This window comes from Pistacia vera, unplaced genomic scaffold (assembly GCF_008641045.1).
Source record: "Pistacia vera cultivar Batoury unplaced genomic scaffold, PisVer_v2 Contig464, whole genome shotgun sequence".
NCBI lineage: Eukaryota > Viridiplantae > Streptophyta > Magnoliopsida > Sapindales > Anacardiaceae > Pistacia > Pistacia vera.
In genome coordinates this window covers 1,174,478-1,197,085 of record NW_022196295.1, presented here as the reverse complement: position 1 = coordinate 1,197,085, position 22,608 = coordinate 1,174,478, and the positions used below count along the sequence as shown (strand labels likewise).

At 37.5% G+C, this 22,608-nt stretch overlaps 1 non-coding gene and 2 pseudogenes across 1 annotated transcript; all 3 read left to right on the top strand.

Moving 5' to 3' along the window:
• Positions 1-540: 540 nt before the first annotated feature.
• LOC116145662 lies at positions 541-2,803 on the top strand (annotated as a pseudogene).
• LOC116145661 lies at positions 2,803-21,956 on the top strand (annotated as a pseudogene).
• On the top strand, positions 19,286-19,392 carry LOC116145699. Its single transcript, XR_004130412.1, has one exon. It is a non-coding gene; the product is annotated as a small nucleolar RNA R71 (small nucleolar RNA).
• Positions 21,957-22,608: the final 652 nt, after the last annotated feature.

Genomic DNA, 22,608 nt, shown 5'->3' with positions numbered 1-22,608 from the left:
CAACATATTCCCACCCAAGGTTGGATGAATTCACGTTCGCACCCTATTTTCATAATTGTAGATTCCCACCTTAAATTCCCACCGGTACTTTTCTATTAAAATAACCTTACATCTCAAATTTTCTCAACTAACCTCTAGAGGAGATCTCGGCCAAGTAAAAACTCCGGCTTGATTCGGCACCATTGGACCCTCCCGACACCACCATTAGCAACCCCTTATCTCTCCTCACCAAAACCCTCAACTTTTCCACCCAATTGCCATTGGTGAGGGGCCAGAATTTTACTGGAAAGGGGCGACAAAACTCAAAAACTAAGTGAGAGGCGGCCACGACGGTGGGCAATTGCAATCAGCAATATTGGGGGTTTTGGTGGTGAGGGGAAGTCGGTGATGCCATTGGTGGTGGTGGGGGTGGTTTTCGGTGCCAGAACACTACGAAATTTGGATAAAACGCCAACTGACACTAAGAGTGTTAGTCGATGATTGGAGGGTTCAATCAGGCGGGAGGTGTAGAGATTTTGATGTAGGATTTGGGGGATTGTAATGGTCATGTTGGGAGGGGGCGATTGTGCTAGAAACATGCCGGAATGGCCTAAAATCCCGGTGGGTGAATTTGGAAGTGAAGGGTTATTTAAATTTTCCGATGGGGTGAATTTGAGAAATAAATGGTTATTAAAAATTTTCATCTTTGAAATGACTATTTTACCCTTTAACTATTAGATTAAATAGTTTTCTGTTAATTTAAAGGTAGAAATCTGTAATTATGAAAACAAGGTGGGCATTGTAGATTCACCAAACCTTGGGTGGTAAAAGGCGTTTACTCTACTGATTAAAAGGAAAACACTTCACTAAACCCCTCAAACTAAAACACTAAACCCATGAGGTATGATAATAGCTGATAATTCTCTACTGTTGTTACATTTACTAAATGTAAATATAAAAAATAGAGCAAATATAGATAATCGTTATTGATATGTTAGTTATGGAATAATACTGTATATTTTGTTTCATCTCTTTATAAGAAGATTCGTATATAAAGCTTAAAAAGTTTATAGTGACGGGTATAATTGAACTTTATGGTTCATTTGATATGTATGTTTCAGAGTTGTCTTAGCACCAGGATGAGACAGAGGTCTTCCAACAATGTTCCTCAGCCTCACGCCATCTTATATTGAGAAAAACTAAAGTGATTTTCTCATAGCTGAAGCCACTGCTGTTTCTAACACTGCTCGGGGGTAATTTTGTTTATACATATGTGTTAGATTAAAAGGGTGGCAACATTTGAATTTTCAATGTTACTTTCTGGTTGAAATTTGATAAGCTCTTTAATTTGTTCTTGATATTTAAGGTATCCACGTACCCGAATGGACAAAGGAACAAGTGAAGCATGGAAACCAATTGGTGGCTGTTCATGCCAAAGGTGGGATCTTCTTTTGTCAGCTTTGGCATGTGGGAAGGGTTAAATAAAGGTTTGTTCATTGTAATCATTGAATCACAGGATTAATGTTATAGACTTGTTTTGTAATTTGGGGTTTTCAAGGTTGAGCGTAGAAATTTTATATTAGATTTATGGAAAGCAGATAATGGAAAGATTGTTATTCTTTTTTGTTTGTAATCTCTTGTTCTACAATTTACTTTGTTATAAGTGGAGAAAGATTTAATCGCATGTAACTTTTGTTAGCAACACAAGGCCAAGGGGAATTTGAGAGAATAAGTTGGTACAGGGAAAGAGTGCTTGTCTTTACCTTTTTCATTTCGGATTTTAATGGTATATTTCTTTTATACAGGCTTTATCTTATAGATCTTTATGAGTTCTCCCTTTCTTGTCAATGGCTTTGAACGAAATAGAGAAGCAACAGGAACAAAATAATAATAGTAAAACAAAACAAACAGTAAACAAAGAAATTATACGCGCGATTTACCCTGGTTCACCCAATGTGGGCTACGTCCAGCTGAGTCAATATTATTGAAATATGTCTCACCTCTCTCGTTTACAATGAATGAATTGCTCTCACACACATAACAAGAGAAAAGTATGTTTATATACTAGGTTTAAGAGATTAAACCTAGTTTTACAAGAATTCCTATTCCTAAGCCCAACCCAAAAAGGAATTAATAACTTAAAAGGAATCCTACAGCGGTTATACATGAAAAAACCCAAAACCGACTACGGGCTAGGGGGCGCTGCGTAGAGTGCGTCTCCGTTACCCATTAATGCTGAAGTAGTCGACAACTCCAACAGGCTTCTCCTGTACAAACAAGCCATTGACATCTCAAATTCGATCCGCTGGCACTGACGTTGCACAATTCGCACCTCCAAGGCGACTAAGGACATATGAAATCTCTCAAATTGTGAATGATTTCAGGCTTGCTACAAGGAATGCTATTGAGGCCGGTAATTCTTTTTCCAAAATTAGAACATAAAAGATTATTTTATTTTATTTTATTCATAATACTCCAACCAATTAAATTGAAGGAATGATCAGTTATCATCCCCACATTTAGTCTTGAGATTCAGGTTGCTAATGTTGTGTACATGTCGATAGATTTCGACGGAGTTGAGATTCATGGTGCACACAATTGCCTTATTGACCAATTTAATTGAACGTTCAAGTGAATGATTAGACGGAACAATATGGTGGATCTCTAGAGAACCATTTCGGATTTGCTCTGGAGATTGTTGAAGCTGTTTGCTAATGAGATAGGAGCAGAGAAAGTTGGGATAAGGCTATACCCCTTCGCTGACTTTCTAGAATCAGCTCACTCTAATCCGAAAGCATTAGGCCTCTGCATGGTACAATACTGATGGCTTTTCTTCGTCTCCCATCACCTATAAATACTCTTCTTCACCTCACTCATTTCCACAATTTCAACAATTCCGAACTTATTTTTGTAAAACGGGAAGCTCAAACGTGTCTGAAGAAAAACAAACTCCACGTATTCCTCTTCTCACCCCTTACAAGATGGGTCCTTTCGATCTTTCTCATAAGTGGGCATTTTGTTACTTTGGAATCTTGCATTTTTCACCCTTCTTAGTTTTTACTTGATTTCTGATGGTTTTGTTCGATGCGTTTTGATTAACTTGATGTTCTGGGCAGTGGGTAGGTTTATTTTATTTTATTTTTTAACCGAGGTGTCCGGGCTAACTTATACGCACCTCAACTAATCTCTGGAACCCTGAAACTACCGACCGGATAAGTGCTCTAGTGACTATCCCTATTAGCAACTAAAGAGAGATCAAACTCTGGATCTCTTAAGTAATAGCACCGAAGAGTCTTTATCGAACCACTCAGTAAAGATAGTTGAATAGACTTTTGTTTTGTTTGTTTTAGTGAAGAACAGTTTTATTTTTTTGTGAAAAATCCCTGTTTTTTCTCTTCAATTAATTTGTATTTTAAGAGTGTTTCGTTGCTGAGAAAGTGCTGAGAAAATGAGAATAAGAAACAAAAGAAAAAATCTGAAATTGAGTAGAAATGTCCATATATTTAATTTATATATTAAGACTTTTGATTGTTTTGAAAAACATGTGTGTGTGAGTGTTTTTTTTTTTGGGTAAGTATATTAAAAAAAAATTTCCTTTATGAGGGAACACCTTTTATTATTATTATTATTATTATTATTATGTATAATTATGTCCATTTATACAGTAGCACAAGCTGATTCATCAGCTGAGTTGTCACTTTTCTGTTTATAAAAATACATCTTCCGAAGAAATGAACTTTTATGAAAGTTGAATATGGTTGATTGGTTACAAAATTGGTTATAGAAGTGGTGTTTTTTTTTTTTTTTTTTTTTTTTTTTTTTTATGCCAGTTCAGGTAAATTTTCTGTTTACTAGAAACTCGGCTCTGGAATGACCTGCCCAGCTGCAGATTTTCTGGGGAGGGGTAGGGTAACTAATAGAAGTGGTGTATTTGAGAATTGTTATGCAATTTTATGACTTTGTTTGGGTTAGAGAGTGCAATTTATTTGTTGGGACTAACTGAACTTTGTGGTTGATTTTGCATTTATATTTCAGAGTTGTTTTGGCATCATTGAGTAGACAGAGGTCTTGCGGCAATGTTCTCATGCCATCTTATATTACTCTCAGAGAACAACTAAAGGTGGTCTTCTCATTGCTGAAGCCACTGGTGTTTCCGACACAGCTCAAGGGTAATTTGTTTTGTACATGTATTAGATTTAACACCATTTGTAGTCGAAATTTAAAACTCTTTTTGTTTCTTGATTACTTAGAAATCCAAATATGTCTGGTTTATGGACAAAGGAGCAAGTTGAAGCATGGAAACCAATTGTGGATGCTGTTCATGCCAAAGTGGGATGTTCTTTTGTCAGATTTGGCATGCGGGAAGGGTTTCAAATAGAGGTTTGTCTATGTCTTTGTCTTTTGTGTATATATATATATAACGATTGAATCATTCCTGGGTTAATATTGCGAACTCTTTAATGTTTTCTGTTGCATATTCCGTTGCATACATTCAGATTGGATGAATCAAGTTTTGTTAGAACCTTCTCTACCATTATGCATCCCCTGTGTTCACTGTCTGTTGTAATGTGTATACAAGGCCAGCAAGGAATTGAAGAGACTAAGTTCTTACCTTCTCATTTCGGTTTTTAATGTTTTGTTCCATGTTTACACTCTTAATCTTATTGAAAACTAATACTGGTTTTCATCAGATCTTTATTAGTTCTCCCTTTCTCGTCTATACAGGTCTGCAGCCAAATGGTCAAGCTCCAATCTCCAGTACGGACAAGCCATTGACGCCTCAAGCTAATGGCGTTGATGTTGCATATTTCACGCCTCCAAGGCGGCTGAGGACAGATGAGATCCCACAAATTGTGAATGATTTCAGGGCTGCAGCAAGGAATGCTATTGAAGCTGGTAATTCTTTTTCTAAAACCAAAACGTAAATTGTGTGAAGTAATTTTCTTCTTCAGATTACTGCAAGTCTGCAACCAAATAAATGGAAGAGTTGATGAGCTATCACCCTTTAATTTTCTATGCAGGTTTTGATAACCCACATCTAGTCTTATGATTCAGGTTGCTAATGTTGTGTATATGTTGTACAGGTTTCGATGGGGTTGAGATTCATGGTGCTCATGGTTTCCTAATTGACCAGTTTTTGAAGGATCAAGTGAATGATCGGACAGACCAATATGGTGGATCCCTTGAGAACCGTTGCCGATTTGCTCTAGAGATAGTTGAAGCTGTTGCTAATGAAATAGGGGCAGAAAGAGTTGGGATAAGGCTATCTCCCTTTGCTGACTATGACAGACTATTTGTAAGTGTACGAAATCGTGCAAGTAATAAAGCTCAAGTAAACAAGTATCGAATCCCAAGGGAACTACCTACCAAGTATCAAACTAGTATATTCTATTGCTATTTGATAAACCAAAATTGTGAGAAAAACTGTAATGTAAAAGTAACAACTAAAAACTAAATAAATACAGAATTTGTAAACACTTTGAAGTAAAGATCAATATGACTGAACCTAGGGCATAGATTTCACACCAATTTAATCATATGCATTGACAATTGTTGTTACCCTAATTAAGCATATTCTAAAAGCCAAATTCCCTAATATTCCACTAACTTTCTCTCGAACAATTAGCAAATTAACCCTTAAGCAACAACCCAAGATATCTCTAAGTCGGATTTAGAAGCTCAGAGATCATTAAGTTTTATGGAATTAACTAGAGTCTCACAGATCGCGGTAACCTATCTCTAGCGTTCACTCAATCTATGGTTTTATTACCTTAGGCAAATTAGGTTTCATCTCTCGATCTCAACCCAACCCCTGAAATCATTCAACTCTCGGGCCCTTAAGAATTGAAAGCATTACACACAATAATAAAACTTAGAATTACTGCTCAATATAAAATCAAAATAATACCGTCAACACATATTCATAAATTGGGCTACATCTGTAGCCCTAGAAAAGAGAGTTAGTTCATAATGAAAGTAATAAAATCCATCATTCTATTCAATGACATGAGTTCAAGAAAGAAAAATATAAACACTTCTCTAATAAGTTAACGAGAGCTTCCAGAATCCCGATCTCTAAACTAGTAGCCGTCTTTTTCTCTCTCTCTAAAAGCTCCTAAAACTTCTCAAAAATCCTTCTTTTCTAGTCCTAGGGTTCTGATCTTAATTAGCAAAAGAGTAGATGTCTTAGCCCCTTCAGATTCGGATTAGGATAACGCATTAACAATATAAGCCCATGATCCATCGCCGCGGCGGTGAGAACCGTTGCCACGACGATCGTTCTTCCTGTCCAAGGAATCCGTGATCTTCAGAATTTTGTCAAGTCATCAACAAAAACTTTGTAGCTCTCTGAATAAGCTTTCCAACGCCATAAGAATCGTTGAATTCCGATTGCTACAGCTCAAGTTATGATCTAAAAAGCGAAGCATGCTCATCTTGAAGAATTTCCAGATTTTGCGTTGTATCTTTGACGCATCACAACTTTGTCGCATCACAACTTTGTTGTTTCAACTCCGATTCTTGCACCGTTTGTTTCTACTCGTCATGAATTCCATCGACATCATTCTTTTCCCTTCAACCATCTGTTTGAGCCTGAAAACACTCAAAATGCACCCGTGATCCCATAAATGGTATTTATGAAAGAATTAATTCAAATTCCACACTTTAAGCACATTTTTCCTTAAAGAAACCAATTAAATCACTAAAAAAATATAAACATTCAAGCTCTTATCACAACCCCCAACCAGCTTTTCACTAGTTCCTAGCAAATTAAGCGATAAAATAAAGCTATAAGCTTGAAAATAAAACAACCAATTAAAACCTATATCTAAACTATCCTAAATCACTTTCGTAGATTGACACTATTGCATTTAACGTATGCAACAAGCCTTTAAACCCCTAGGCGGCCCTAGTTGGACGAGTTGTAGTCTTGTGAGAGTTTCTAGTGATGATACCCACAAACATCCACACTAACTTAACCTAAACTCCAAAAAAATGAAAATAAACATAAAAAGAACTAAAGTTAACAAAAATTCTTAGATCAATTCATAAAGTTGTCTCAAAAATTGCATATACACAAAATAAATAGAATAATTAAAAATCACCTAAACTCACAGACAATGCAAACATCAATTTCATTTTTCGTTATCGACCCTAGAACATCCATACAACCACAAACCATTAGTCTACAAACCCGGATGGTTTTATGCACAACATTCATGAACAAAATTTTGATCTCAGTATTCGGGTTATGACTTAAAGGTGAATCATGGAATCAAACTCCATACGCTCACTTTTCAAACCACTCTCCACTAATGTAGAAATTCACACTACCTTGGATCAATAGGTCTTTGTAACGGTTGTAACTTTAGGCCAAGGTGTGGGTTCATGAAAGAACGGAAAGGGAATTCAGTAAAAATCAAATTAAGAGACTTAATCTTCATTCATTCTTATTACTATCATACAAAAACACTTCCCTTTTTCACTCAATAGCCCCCCCAACCTTAATCTAATAAAAACCCAATTGCATAATTCTAAGTCTTCACAATGCTTTTCCATGCCCACTTTTCTTTTCTTTTTTTTTTTTTTGCTCAAAATAAAAATGTAGAAAACACACATATAGCCCAGTTGATCTTACAAGCACTCAACAATCCCCAACCAATTTCTTCGCAAACCTAGGTTGTGGCAAAACTACACTTCCTCACCATTACTCATACTAAGCTTGAATAACAATTAAGTCTCTTAAAGATAACATGGGTAGGATTGTGTTTTAGGCTCATAATTAGGGTAGGGTAAAAATTAAGTTCAAATAAAGAAAAACAAGGCTAACTTGTGTTTAAAAGGCTCAAAGGGTTAACTAGCGACGATAATAAAAAAGGGTCAGCTTGAAAGGCTCAATCTGTCCAAAAACAGCCTAAATCATTCCCTCAGGGATGTGAACTCTAGGATTTCGCCTCGAGTAGTTGTCAAATGAGTTCTAGAGTTTGTTGAGATTGCAAAAATGTTCATGGAAAATTCACACATAAAACGTCTCTAAGTAGGTAAACTTAACCACTTCCAATCCTCAAATCACTAGGGTCTCAAACTAAATGTCATTAACATTTGCAAATATCCGTAATTAAAGGCAAAAATTAATGTCCTCCATTTGTTACATGTTATTGCAATCACATTCCTGTCATAGACATATGATTTATCCAAGAGACAAAAATAAAACTCACAGCCTAAAATAGAAGAAGAAAAATAAAGAAAAAAAATGCTCTCTAAATCCATTAAAAAAAAAAAATTTCTGCCTCAATTTAAGTTTCTTAAATTCCTACCCAAAACCATAAAATCAACATTGTCCCCAATGCTAAGCGTAGGAATAATAAAAAGAGAACGTTACCGCATTCCTCAACGTAATAAGGCTGTCCATTTGTAAACGCCATTCGTTCTAGCAAAACACAAAAACACTAAACAGACCTTGTCGGCCATCATAGTTATTCAGAATACAAGAATGGATAAACAGAGGGGGAAAAAAAAAAAATAGACTAACAGTTCACAATGACTCAAAGAACACACAGTAGCAAAATGCAAGTACTTCAAAACAGAAAAACAACCAAACAAAATACACTGAACTTTCACTCTACTCCTCCATACTCTTCTCAGAATCCTCATTAGGAGCATTGCCTTGTTCCTCATCCGCTGGGTACACAAAATCAGTCCATTCACACACTGGTGCTGCTATCCCAGCATGAGCAAGTTGCAATCTTTACATCTCATGTTGCATGTAACGCCCCGCTTGAGGTACGTTGTTATTGTTTCCTCTTTCGCCCTTAATCGAGTTGGTTTTTGTTATATTTGTTTGTTTGAATGTTATGTTGATTGTTGCCCTGAAATTGGTTGAAAATAGAAGAATTTGAGTGTACCAAGCTTCGCCGGGGCGAAGAAGAATCTTCGCCGCGGCGAAGATGGGTTGAACCAAGGGTGAAACTCTCTGGACAGTTTCGCCGCGGCGACAAATGTTTCTTCGCCGCGGCGACGGGCCGAATTTCATGTTGGTTGAGTTTTAGACATTTTCTTCCCTAAGGACAATTTGACCCTTCTACCCCTAATTAGCAGGAAAAGTGGGGAGTGAATTGTAAGGATTTTACATGGAGAATATGTTGATATGGGGGTGAGTTTGTAATGAATCAAAGGATATGGATGGAATTCCCAAAATAGAACAAGGGCAAAATGGGAATGAGTGTGTTAATATTTCATTAAAAGGAATTAGAATCAAAGAACCCCTCATTTCTTCTTCTCAAACGTGACCCTTCATTCTTCTCCTCTCAACTTCTCTTTTCTTTTGATCAAGGATTTCCAAGGGATTTTGAAGTAATTTGGGGTATAGAAAGCAACCTAAGGCTTCCTAAGGTAAGGATTTCTCCTTAAGTTGTGTGATTTGTAGATTTTAGCTCATTTTGATTTTGAGGGTTTTCATTCTTTTGGTTAAGAGTAGAGAGAATAGTCAAGAAAACCAAGTGGAAAGAAGATTTGGTGAAGTCTCTCCATAGCAAGTAAGTAAAACCCAACCCAAGTTGAGATTTATGAAATTTCTTGATTAGGGTTTTGGTAGACTTGATGTATGTATGTGATATACATGTAATATGGCATGTATGAAGGATTAAATAGAAATTTCTATGCTTTGTGAATGTTATTACTTTGCAAATATGAGAAATGGGTTGTTGGTTTGGCAAGGTAGTTGAGATGGATTTGAAGGGGTGTTATGGAACCCTTTTTGGAAGTGTTTTATTTGACAGGTTATTATGACTTTGTGAAGGGGTTTTTCCCCATTTTGGATGGTTAGGAAAAGTTTTAGATTCATGGCTATGATAGAGTTTTATAGTGCACATGAGTTGTTTGATGAAATGCCTAATAGAGGTTTGAGTGTGAGTAATGAACCTTAATTCTTGCAACATTGCATGTTGGCATTTCACAAGTGCATTAGTAGAGATGAATCATCCATGTGCATTGTTATATGCATTGACAAGTGACCTAAGAAAGAGTAGGAAACTTTGTGTATAGAAATACCCTATGAGTAGAGAGCTTAGTGGGTAAAATTACTCTAAGGGTAGAGAGCATTGAAAAATGCTACAATAGAATGAATTAGAAGAGTAGTATAGTTGGGATGATGCTTTGTGATCATCACCCGACCGTTATGGGAATCGGATTGATGCTTTGTGATCATCATCCGAATAGCCTTGGAGAGATGGGTCGATGCTTAGTGATCGTCACCCAATGAGTAATAGGAATGGGTAGATGCTTTGTGACCACTACCCGATTAGTTAAGAGATATGTAGGTTGATGCTTTGTGATCATCATCCAACGGCTAGTAGAAGCGGGTTGATGCTTTGTGATCATCACCCGATAGTGACTAGAGACGGGTAAATGCTTGGTGATCATTACCCAAAATTCATGAGGAACGGGTAGGTGCTAGGTGATCTCCACCCGATAGTTAGGAGGAACCGAGTTGGTGCTTTGTGATCCTCACTCGGTAGTCACTAAGAAAGGGTTGGTACTGTGTGAATTCCACCCGATAGCCATAGAGAGTGAGATGGTGCTGTGTGAACGCCATCCGGCCGTACCTCCGGTAAGATGAGGCCATGATGGTAATAGAAACAGAAATAGAAACAGAATTAGAAAAGGAAAGAATTAAGAGTCACACACGGGGACAGACAGTTAGAGAGTTTTACTTACTGAGCATTATTTGTGCTCACCCCGTTATTTTCCTTTGTGGATGCAGGTTCTAGGTGATGATGCGGTTGGAGGGGCGTCGGCGCGCGAGGAGCAATAGCTACACTGTTCCCCTATTTTGTCTTTTAAAATGCACTTTTGTAAACAGTAACCTTTGTGTATAAAAGACATGTGAGTTTGTAATGAAAAGAAATATTTTGGGCCCAATTTTTCATTGTTAATTGCATGCATTGTACTAGTTTTTCAGTAGGTGTTACATTGCACCCTCATTTGCTCACTCATCCATGTCATCCAGGCCTCTTGACAATTCTGTTGCTTTTTCAACTTTTTGATGTCTTCATTCAGCTTCGACAATTGATGTCTTTGGGAAAGCTTCGTCGATGAAGATGCTTTGGTCTTGGGTACCTCTACTCTGCCCCCACTGGTTAAATTTTTCATAAACTGTAAGGTAAGACTCGCTTCTTGTGGAATAAAAACTTCTTCAACATTCAAAGGTACTTTAGCTTTCTTACACAATGCAGTAATCATGTGAGGAAAGTAGAAACCAGTCTTGTTACGCTTTGCCGAGTGGGTAATCTCTTGAAAGATAATCTCACCCACATTCATCCTCATCTTCTGGTGGATAGCATACATTAAGATCACCCTAGCTTTACTAACAATGCTCATGTGCTTGGGGGGCAATCGAGAGCATACAAAATACAACCACATGCGTGAAGTTGAGTCCAAGAACTTACTTTCAAAATGGATGTGTTCCCCAGCCGCAATAAACCATATGGCTTTCCCTTTTGTCAGAGAATTTATTACTGCGTCAAAATCCACTTCTTGCTTGAATGCAGCATAGGCATCCTCATCTAGCTCAACTTGCGGCAACCCATAAAACTGATTAATAGCAGCTGCAGTAAATACTATCTCTTTACCCCTTACCATTGTCCTCTCGTCAACGCTATCAGGAACGTTGGCATAAAACTCCTTTACCATAGAGGCAACAACAGGCGCCGGGGGCTCTTTGCAAAATTTCTCCCAACCCAGAGCTTGAATCATATCAGTTATTCCCCCAAAAGCTTATGTAAACACCAGCCCCCTTTCTTCAATAAATCGCCCTGGTTGCTTTGCAAAATTTTCATATCTTTCCTGGGCAGCCTGACTAACAAACCGGGTATCACTGGAGGCCTGCCCTTTTCCTTTTCCTCTCCTATCACTTCTTGGCTTTCTTTTGGGTGCCATTATCACTATTTCTCTCTTAGTTCAAACACACAGTTAAACACTTTAAATGCCCAACGAAAATTCACCACACATCCACAAACGACAACTTCCCTTCTTCAATCACGCACAATCACTACAATAACCATAGGCTCCCATGAAAATCAAATTAATCTCTCCCAATCCTCAACAATCAACAACAATCATCCCACACTCCCACAAAATTCAATCAATGGGTTTCAATCTCCAGCAATCAAATTTACTTCTCAATTTGGATGAGAAACACTTACTTGAGCTGTATTCTGTCCAAAGGTGCCTTGAATTGGTATGGATTGGCTGAATTTTCGAAAATTCCAAAATCCTCTTTTGGAACCCTAACTTTGATTTTTGCGAAAAAAATCCTCTTGGTTGCTTAATCTGCGAAATGGGATTGAAGTAGGAATGTGTTAGTGAGCAGTGAGGGAGAGAAAGAAAAAAAATTGAAGACTTTGTGAAAGGAAGTAGCCGTGTTGGGTAGAGAGGAAGGGAGATTTGTGAGAAGGATAACATACACTGTAAGTGGGAAAGAAAAAAAACTTGAGTGAAGACTTTAATTTAAACGCGATATTGCGCTGGCTGGTGTGATCGCTGCGGTAATGATATTCGTCGCTGCGGTGATCATGCTTTTCGTCGCAGGGTTTCACTGGACTCACGCTCGCTGTAGCGATAGAGTGTGTTGCTGCGGCGAGCGTGATTAATCACTCTGGCCCTTGGTCGTGCGCGAACTTCATGCTCGCTGCAGCGATGAAGTTCATTGCCGCGGCGAGCATGATGTAGACATGTTTAATTTTTTCTGCTCATGTGTTTTTCCCATTTCTTGAAAAGGACAATCAATACACCTGAATCAATAAACTAATAATAATGCCAAAACATAACACACAAAACAAAATAAATAAATTACTAAATAAAAACATTATTACACTTAAAAAAAAAAAAAAAATAAACCAAACGGAATTGAAATCTTGGGTTGCCTCCCAAAAAAAGCTTGTTTAAAGTTTAAGCTCGACTCCTTTCTGTCGTCAAATCGGGTTCTAAAGAAGAATTGAAACCCTCTCGTTGTCTTTCCCATTCTCAATATAAGGTTTCAATCTTTACCTGTTGACTTTGAATGTTCCCTTCGTTGGGTGGTGAAGCTCTATTGGCACATGTGGAAACACGCGGTGAATGATGAATGGGCTAGAACATCTTGAGCGCAATTTTCCTGGAAAAAGTCATAGTCTTGAGCTGAACAACAGCACTTTGTCACCCTCCTTGAATTCCTTGTTCACAATGTGTTTGTCATGCCACTGCTTAGTCTTTTCTTTGTAGATTCGGGCATTCTCGTATGCATTGTTACGAAAATCTTCCATCTCATTAAGTTGTAGTAATCGTTTTGCTCCTGCGGCTTGTAGATCAAAATTCAGAAACTTTACTGCCCAATATGACCTGTGCTCTAACTCTATTGGCAAGTGACACGTTTTTCTGTAAACCATCCGACAGGGCGACATTCCTATTGGTGTTTTGAATGCCGTCCTATATGCCCATAGTGCATCATTAAGCTTAATTGGCCAATCCTTTCGAGAGGTGCTGACTGTATTTTTCAAGATTCGTTTCAGCTCCCTATTGGATACTTCGACTTGGCCACTGGTTTGCGAGTGATATGGGGTAGCAACTCGATGTGTAACCCCATACTTGCTCAACAACGTTGCGAATTGGCGATTGCAAAAGTGAGATCCACCATCACTGATAATAGCCCTTGGCGTGCCAAATGTTGTTTATTTTCGCAAGTGTACGAAATCGTGCAAGCAATAAAGTGTATAAAATACGGATATCAAACCCAAGGGAATTACTATTATCAATTATCAATTAAACTATCTTATTACTATTTGATCAATCCAAATTTTGTCAAGGAAAACCTAAATTAAATAAACAACTAAATTTAAAAAGAAAACTGAAAAGAGAACAATTAAAATAAACCTTTGGGTAAAAACAAGGTGACTAGACCTAGGGCATAGACTTCACACCAACTCTTATTCATATATGTCGATCTCTTATGCTAATTTTATTAAGCTCTTCCTACAGGTCAAACTCCCTAAATTTCCAATAACTTTCTCTCGAACAATTATCAAATTAACCCCTAATTACTAACCCGAATTATCTCTAATCAGATTTAAGCAATTGGGGATCATTATGCTCTATGGAGTTTACTAGAACCTCACAAGTTGCGGTAACCTATCTCTAGCGTTCGCTCAACCTATGGTTTTACTATCGTAGACCAACTAAGTATGATCTCTCGATCTCTACTTAGTCCATTAGTTCATTCAATTCTTGGGCCCTTAAGAATCAAAAGCATTAGGAATAATAGTAAAACTTAGGAAGAATTCTTAATAAATATTAACAATCAAAGATCAATACATAATTAAGAGATTGGGCTACATCTTAGCCCTAGAGAATAAAATTAGTTCATAATAAACATGAAAGAAACAATCATCTTTATTAAAACATTCATCATGAGTTTATAAGAAGAGAACAAGGAAAACTTCTCTATATTGTGAATCAAAGCTCCAGAATTTCTGTTACTTCTCTTCTCTGCAGATTTTTCTCCCTTTCTTCTCACCCAAGAATCCCCCAATTATTGCTAAAAGACTTCTATTTATATCCCACAAGGGTTAGGGTTTGTTTTTCCTTAATTCTATTTGATTTAAAACCCTTAACCCTATTCTCCTGGCTAAAAATGGAAAACAAGTTAGTGACTTCCGTGACTGTGCCATGGCACTGTGTTGTGGCATAGTAGCTACTGGAAAAAGTGTGCCCCGACACAGTAGCTGTTGCCCTTTTCCTGCTTCATTTCACTGTTCTTCAAAGATGTTGATTTTTGAACTCGATAACAATAGAATTTGGAAAAGTTTATGAAATGTCGACCTTTGAATTAGCTTTTCAACTTTCCAAACATCGTCTTAATCCGAGTTCTACAGCTCAAGATATTCTCAAAATACCGAGGCATGTGCAAGCTAGAACGTAATCTAGAATCTTCTCTTTACTTCAACTTCCATAACTTCTTCAATTTAACTCTGATTCTTGATCAGTTTGTTTCCACTCGTCACTCATTCTGTTGCCAAAATGATTCTTCATCTGAGCATAACATTTAAGCACTAGTAACCTGAAAAATACTCAAAAACACCCGTGACCCGTAAAAGGCAATTATGAAAATATTAAGCAACTTTACCAAATTAAACCTAATTTCCCACAATTAATCCACATAAACCACTAATAAAATGTGTATTTTCAATCTCTTATCATCAAACCTTGAAAAGATATTTTTTTTACAAACTTGATAACTATGCGAGCATCATTTGTTGGCAACGCCGCAGCTTCCACCCACTTCGAAACATAATCTATAGCAACCAAAATAAAACAGTTAGAAAATGAAGAAGGAAAAGGTCCCATAAAATCTATCCCCCACACATCAAACAATTCTACTTCTAGGATATTATTCAATGCCATGGCATTTCTCCTAGATATAATCCCAACCTGTTGACACTCATCACAACTCATAACAAAATGAAAAGCATCTTTAAAAAGAGTGGGCCAAAAAAATCCTGATTGAAGAACTTTAGCGGTGGTCTTTGATGAGCCGAAATGACCACTAACTTCCATTGAATGACAATGACGAAGTATATTCGTCATTTCTTCCTGTGGCACACATCGTCTTATCATCTGATCGGCGCAATGCTTGTACAAAAATGAATCCTCCCAAAAGTATTACTTTAAATCTACAAAAAATTTCTTTCGTCTCTGGGAGTTCATTCCAGGGAGCATAACCTTCCGCGCCAAATAGTTAGCAATATCCACAAACCACCGCCTTCTTGAATGGCAAACAATTGCTCAGGTAGGAAGTATTCATTGATTGGCTTCTCTTCCTCTTGAACTTCTTCATTAGACTCCAACCGGGATAAATGGTCAGCCACTTGATTTTTCGTTCCTTTCTTGTCCTTGATCTCCAAGTCAAATTCCTGTAGGAGCAATACCCATCGCAATAATCTTGGCTTGGAATCCTGTTTTGCTAGGAGATACTTCAACGCAACATGATCTATGTACACAATAACCTTAGTACCTCGCAAATAAGAACGAAATTTATCAATAGAAAATGCTACTGCTAAAAATTCTTTCTTAGTAGTGGCATAATTCAGCTGTGGTCCCGTTAAAGTCTTACTAGCATAATAAATCACATGCAAGACCTAACCTTTTCGCTGTCCAAAAACAGCCCCTAAAGCATAGTCACTCGCATCATACATGAGTTCAAAAGGTAGTTCCCAATCGGGCGCAACAATAATAGGAGCAGAAATTAACTTTGCTTTTAAATATTTAAATGCATCTAACCACTCTTGACTAAACTTAAAAGGAACATCCTTAGCTAATAAATCACAGAGAGGTTTAGAGATTTTAGAAAAATCCAGTATGAATCTCCTATAAAAGCCCGCATGCCCAAGAAAGCTTCTAACAACCTTCACTGAATTTGGAGGTGGTAGTTTCTCAATGACCTCAATCTTCGCTCGATCCACCTCAATTCCATTCGCTGATATCCGATGACTTAACACAATCCCATCTCGTACCATGAAATGACATTTTTCCCAATTTAGCACCAAGTTAGTGTCAACACATCTTCGTAAAACATTAGATAAGTTAGTTAAACAATCATCAAAAGAATCTCCAAAAACAGAAAAATCATCCATGAAAACTTCAATGGACTTCTCAACCATATCTGAAAAAATTGAGATCATGCAACGTTGAAAAGTTGCAGGAGAGTTGCACAAGCCAAAAGGCATTCTTCGATAGGCGAATGTTCCGTATGGGCACGTGAAAGTAGTCTTCTCTTGATCTTTTGGAGCTATGGCAATTCGATTGTAGCCTGAACATCCATCTAGGAAACAGTAGAACTTATGGCCAGCTAACCTCTCTAACATTTGATCGATGAATGGCAATGGAAAATAGTCCTTACGAGTCGTGGAATTCAGTTTGCGATAGTTGATACATACTCTCCATCCCGTGACTGTACGTGTTGGAATCAGCTCGTTGTTGTCATTACGACCACTATCATTCCTCCCTTCTTTGGCACTACTTGGACTAGACTCACCCATGCACTATCTGAGATTGGATATATTATTCCTGCATCTAAAAGCTTCAACACCTCCTTCTTGACCACTTCTTGCATTGAGGGATTCAATCTTCTTTGTGGTTGGACGGTAGGCTTGTAACTTTCCTCCATTAAGATCTTGTGTATGCAAATCGAAGGACTGATACCTTTGATATCCGCTATTGTTCGTCCAATGGCCTCCTTGTATTTTCTCAAAAGGCGCAGCAACTTTTCTTCCTCTACAACACTCAAAGAGGCATTAATAATGACTAGAAAAAATTTACCCTCTTCTAAAAATGCGTACCTTAAATGAGATGGTAGTTGTTTGAGCTCAAGTGTAGGTGCATTTGTGGTTGGTAAAGTTGACTGAGACTCCACAGCTCCAATTTCTCTGATCAGATTAGCTTCCGAACGAATTAAAGGTGGTAGGGCATTTAAGTATCTTAAACACTCCCTTATCTCTTCACTATCAACTTCATCCTCCTGATCTCTAGAATTCATCAAACAATTTTCTAGGGGAATGATTGGGTAGCTCTCTTCAAAAATTCTGCTCCACTATGGTGTCGAGAACATCAATCTTAAAACATGAGTCTACTTCAGATGGATGCTTCATAGATTTAAAGACATCAAATTCTACTTGCTGATCTTTTACCCGTAAGATTAATTTCCGTTAGTGGACATCTATCAACGTTCTCCCCGTGGCTAGAAAAGGTCGTCCTAGAATTAATGGTATCTCCTTGTCTTCCTCCATGTCTAATACTATGAAATCTACTGGGAAAATCAGTTTGTCTACCTTAATTAGGACATCTTCAACTGCCCCCCTAGGATATGTTATCGATCGATCAGCTAATTGGAGAGACATGGTGGTTGGATTTACTTCTCTCAATCCAAGCTTCCTGTAGATGGAAAACGACATTAAGTTAATACTTGCCCCTAAATCACATAACACTTTATCAAAATAACAACTACCAATAATACAAGGGATAGTAAAACTCCCTGGATCTCGTAGTTTAGGAGGTAGTTTCTTTTGATTTAGCATGCTGCATTCCTCTGTTAGCATAACTTTCTTGTGTTCTTCGAATTTCCTCTTGTGTGTGAGGATCTCCTTCAAAAACTTCGCATACTTCGGCATCTATTCTAGCATATCAACAAAAGGGATATTAATATGTAAACTTCGAAACATGTCAATAAACTTACTGAATCTTGTCAAGCTTTTGATTCTTCAACCGTTGTGGGTACGTAGGGTTGCCTAGCTTGAAGGGGTTTTCTGCTCATATGTTTGGTCACAGCGGCCACCAGATTCATCGCCACGACGATCATTTGATAAGTCTAACAAATTCGAAACAACATCACGATCGCCGCAGTGATTGTCCTTCCCCTTGACGAAGTTTTCCACTTTTCACGCTTACCACGACCACCATCCTCATCGCCGCGGCGATCATCCCTCTGTTCATTCTTCAGGGTTTGTTCTTTCCTCGGTTTTTCACCCTCTGAATTTTCCAAACTTCGACCACTCCTCAAGGTGATTGCATGCGCTTGTTCTTTGGGATTCTTCTCAATATCGCTCAGCAAAACTCCTTGAGTTCTTCCTGCTAAAATGTTGTGAATTTGCCCAATTTGAGTCTCAAGGTTCCTAATAGAGGCTAATTGATTTTGAGTCAGGACGTCGCTCTTCTCAAACCTCTTGCTTGTCTCTTCAATGAACTTGGTCAACACATTCTCTAAATTAGATTTTGGCTCTTGAGGTTGAAAAACAGGGTTTTGCTTTTGCTCATTATTGTTGCTCCAGGAAAAATTTGGATGTTTCCTCCACGTAGGATTATATGTGTTGGAATATGGATTCCCTTGCCCACTTTGGAAGTTATTGACGTAATTGGCTTGTTCGGGTTGAGCAAATGGGTTCCTTTCTTGGCAGTCATTCGATGAATGATTTCCTGCACAAAGATCACATGTTAGAGAAGAAGATTCAATTGCATTAATTTTCAACACATTACCTAATTGCTTCTAGATGTTTTAAGTTGAGCAGCCAATGCAGTGTAGCTCTCAACTTCGTGCACTCCCGCTGATCTCCTTGAATTCCTTTCTGGAGTCCTCATATAGTTGTTATTCGTCATCACCTCAATCAAGTTGTATGCATCTTCTGGTGTTTTATTGTTCCAGGCTCCCCTACTTGCAACATCAATCATAGCTTGAATGGTTGGTAGCAACCCTTGGTAGAATGTTTGCACTTGTGACCAGATTGATAAACCATGGTGAGGGCACCTCCATAAGAGATCCTTATATCTTTCCCATGCTTCATACAATGACTCTAAATCTTGTGGGTAAAAATTTGAAATTTCACTCTTTAGCTTTGCAGACTTGGCAGTTGGGAAAAATTTAGTGACGAATGCTTGAGCTAACTCGTTCCATGTCGTGATGCTTCCAGATGGAAAAGAAATCAACCAAGCTTTAGCTTTATCCTAAAGAGAGAATGGGAAGAGCCTTAGCCTAATTGCGTCGTTGGATACTCCATTATGCCTGAATGTGTCGCATAACTCCAGAAAATTGGCGATATGCAAGTTGGGATCATCATTAGTTAACCCAGCGAATTGGACTGACTGCTGAATCATTCCAATAATTGCTAGCTTAATCTCAAAATTATTTGCTTGCACAGGTGGTCTCCTGATGCTAGAATAGCACCCATCAATGGAAGGACTAGAGTGGTCCTTGAACGCTCTCTGAACCACTACTGCGCCACCCATTGCATTCCCTCCTAAGGTATCCTCATTCTCATTCTCTTGATTTTGCACATTAGGATTGACAATTCCTGTGTTCGCCATTGATTTTTTAGATTCAGCTTGCCTCTTTTCTTTTCTCAACTGTTTGGCGGTTCTCTCGATCTCAAAATCTAGCAGATTAAGATCACCACCACCTCTTGAACGTAAACTCTCCAGATTCTAGCTAAAACAAAAACAAACAAAGAAAAAAATAAAAATTAATTAGTAAACAAAAATAAAACAAATCAAACTAGCAACTGAATATTTCGTATTGATATTGGTAAAAAAAATAATTCCTTGGCAACGGTGCCAAAAACTTGACAGGCTATTCGTAAGTGTACGAAATCGTGCAAGTAATAAAGCTCGAGTAAACGAGTGTCGAATCCCAAGGGAACTACCTACCAAGTACCAAACTAGTATATTCTATTGCTATTTGATAAACCAGAATTGTGAGAAAAACTGTAATGTAAAAGTAAAAACTAAAAACTAAATAAATGCAGAATTTGTAAACACTTTGAAGTAAAGATCAATATGACTGAACCTAGGGCATAGATTTCACACCAATTTAATCCTATGCATTGACAATTATTGTTAACCTAATTAAGCATATTCTAAAAGCCAAATTCCCTAATATTCCACTAACTTTCTCTCGAACAATTGGCAAATTAACCTTTAAGCAACAACCCAAGTTATCTCTAAGTCAGATTTAGAAGCTCAGAGATCATTAAGCTCTATGGAATTTACAAGAGCCTCACATATTGCGGTAACATATCTCTAGTGTTCGCTCAATGTATGGTTTTATTACCTTAGACAAATTAGGTTTCATCTCTCGATCTCAACCTAACCCATGAAATCATTCAACTCTCGGGTCCTTTGGAATTGAAAGCATTACACATAATAATAAAACTTAGAATTACTGCTCAATATAAAATCAACATAATATCGTCAACACATATTCATAAATTGGGCTACATCTGTAGCCCTAGAAAAGAGAGTTAGTTCATAATGAAAGTAATAAAATCCATCATTCTATTCAATGACATGAGTTCAAGAAAGAAAAATATAAACACTTCTCTAGTCGGTGAATGAGAGCTTCCAGAATCTCGATCTCCAAACTAGTAGCCGTCTTTTTCTCTCTCTCTAAAAGCTCCTAAAACTTCTCAAAAATCCTTCTTTTCTAGTCCTAGGGTTCTGATATTAATTAGGAAAAGAGTAGATGTCTTAGCCCCTTCAGATTCGGATTAGGATAACGCATTAATAATATAAGCCTGTGATCCATCGCTGCAGCGGTGAAAACCGTCGCCGCGGTGATCGTTCTTCCTGTCCAAGGAATCTGTGATCTTTAGAATTTGGTTAAGTCATCAACACAAACTACACAAACTTTGTATCTCTCTGAATAAGCTTTCCAACACCACAAGAATCGTCGAATTCTGATTACTACAGCTCAAGTTATGATCTAAACAGCGAAGCATGCTCATCTTGAAGAATTTCTAGATTTTATGTTGTATCTTTGACGCGTCACAACTTTGTCGTTTCAACTCCGATTCTTGCACTGTTTGTTCCTACTCATCATGAATTCCATCGACATCATTCTTTTTCCTTCAAACATCTATTTGAGTCTGAAAACACTCAAAATGCACCCGTGATCCCATAAATGATATTTATGAAAGAATTAATTCAAATTCCACACTTCAAGCACATTTTTCCACAAATAAACCAATTAAATCACTAACAAAGTATAAAAATTTAAGCTCTTATCAGACTATGCACAAGCAGGTGACTCAAATCCAGAAGCATTAGGTCTCTACACGGTAGATTCCTTGAATAAGTATAATATTCTCTACTGCCACATGGTTGAACCCAGAATGAAAACAATCAAAGAAAAATATGAAAGTCCTCACAATTTACTGCCCATGAGAAAGGTTTTCAATGGTACATTCCTCGTTGCAGGTGGTTACGACAGGGAAGATGGAATCAAGGCTATAGAAGAAGGTCGTGTGGATCTTGTTGTTTATGGTCGCAGGTTCTTATCTAATCTTGATTTACCGAAGAGATTTGAACTCAATGCCCCTCTAAACCCATATAACAGAGATACATTTTATACAAATGATCCTGTAATCGGTTACACAGATTATCCATTTCTTGAAACCACTTTTTAGACCTTTAAGTTACAGATATTGAACTTGTTTTTATGATTTGTTGTGGTTTCCATTGTAATTCACTTTATTTTATTTTACCATAGTGTTACTTTTCTACACTCTATATGTATAGAAAACTACCCTCTTCTAGTGATATATCATGGCAATAATTCTCTTCATGTGATTATTGTACAATTCTATCGAATTCAATTCAAAATTTTCAATTCTGTCTTCAATCCGGTTCGAATTTTTCAGGTTCCGGCATGTCGCGTTACCCTTTTGGCCTTAACTAGAAATGATTCAGCGGTTGTACAAAAGCTCCACTTTCATTCTATAAACACGCATTCAACTCAGCTCAACTCATTTTCACAGTTCAAAGAAATCCTAACTGATATTTTCTTACACCAAACATAAACTCAACAAGCTCAAAAATGTTTGAAGAAGCTCTAGTTATTCCTCTTCTCACCCTGTACTAGATGGATAGTTGCAATCTTTCTTATAGGTACATTTTCAAACTTTAAACTTTGGCAGTTTACACCGTTTCTTGTTTTTACTTTAATCTCTGATGGGTTTGGATTAATAGGTTTTATTTCATTCGCTCCGATAATAGCTAAGCGTTTTGTAATCTTCGGAGAGTATAAGATACCTCTTAAAATTTATCGAAAATTCCCTA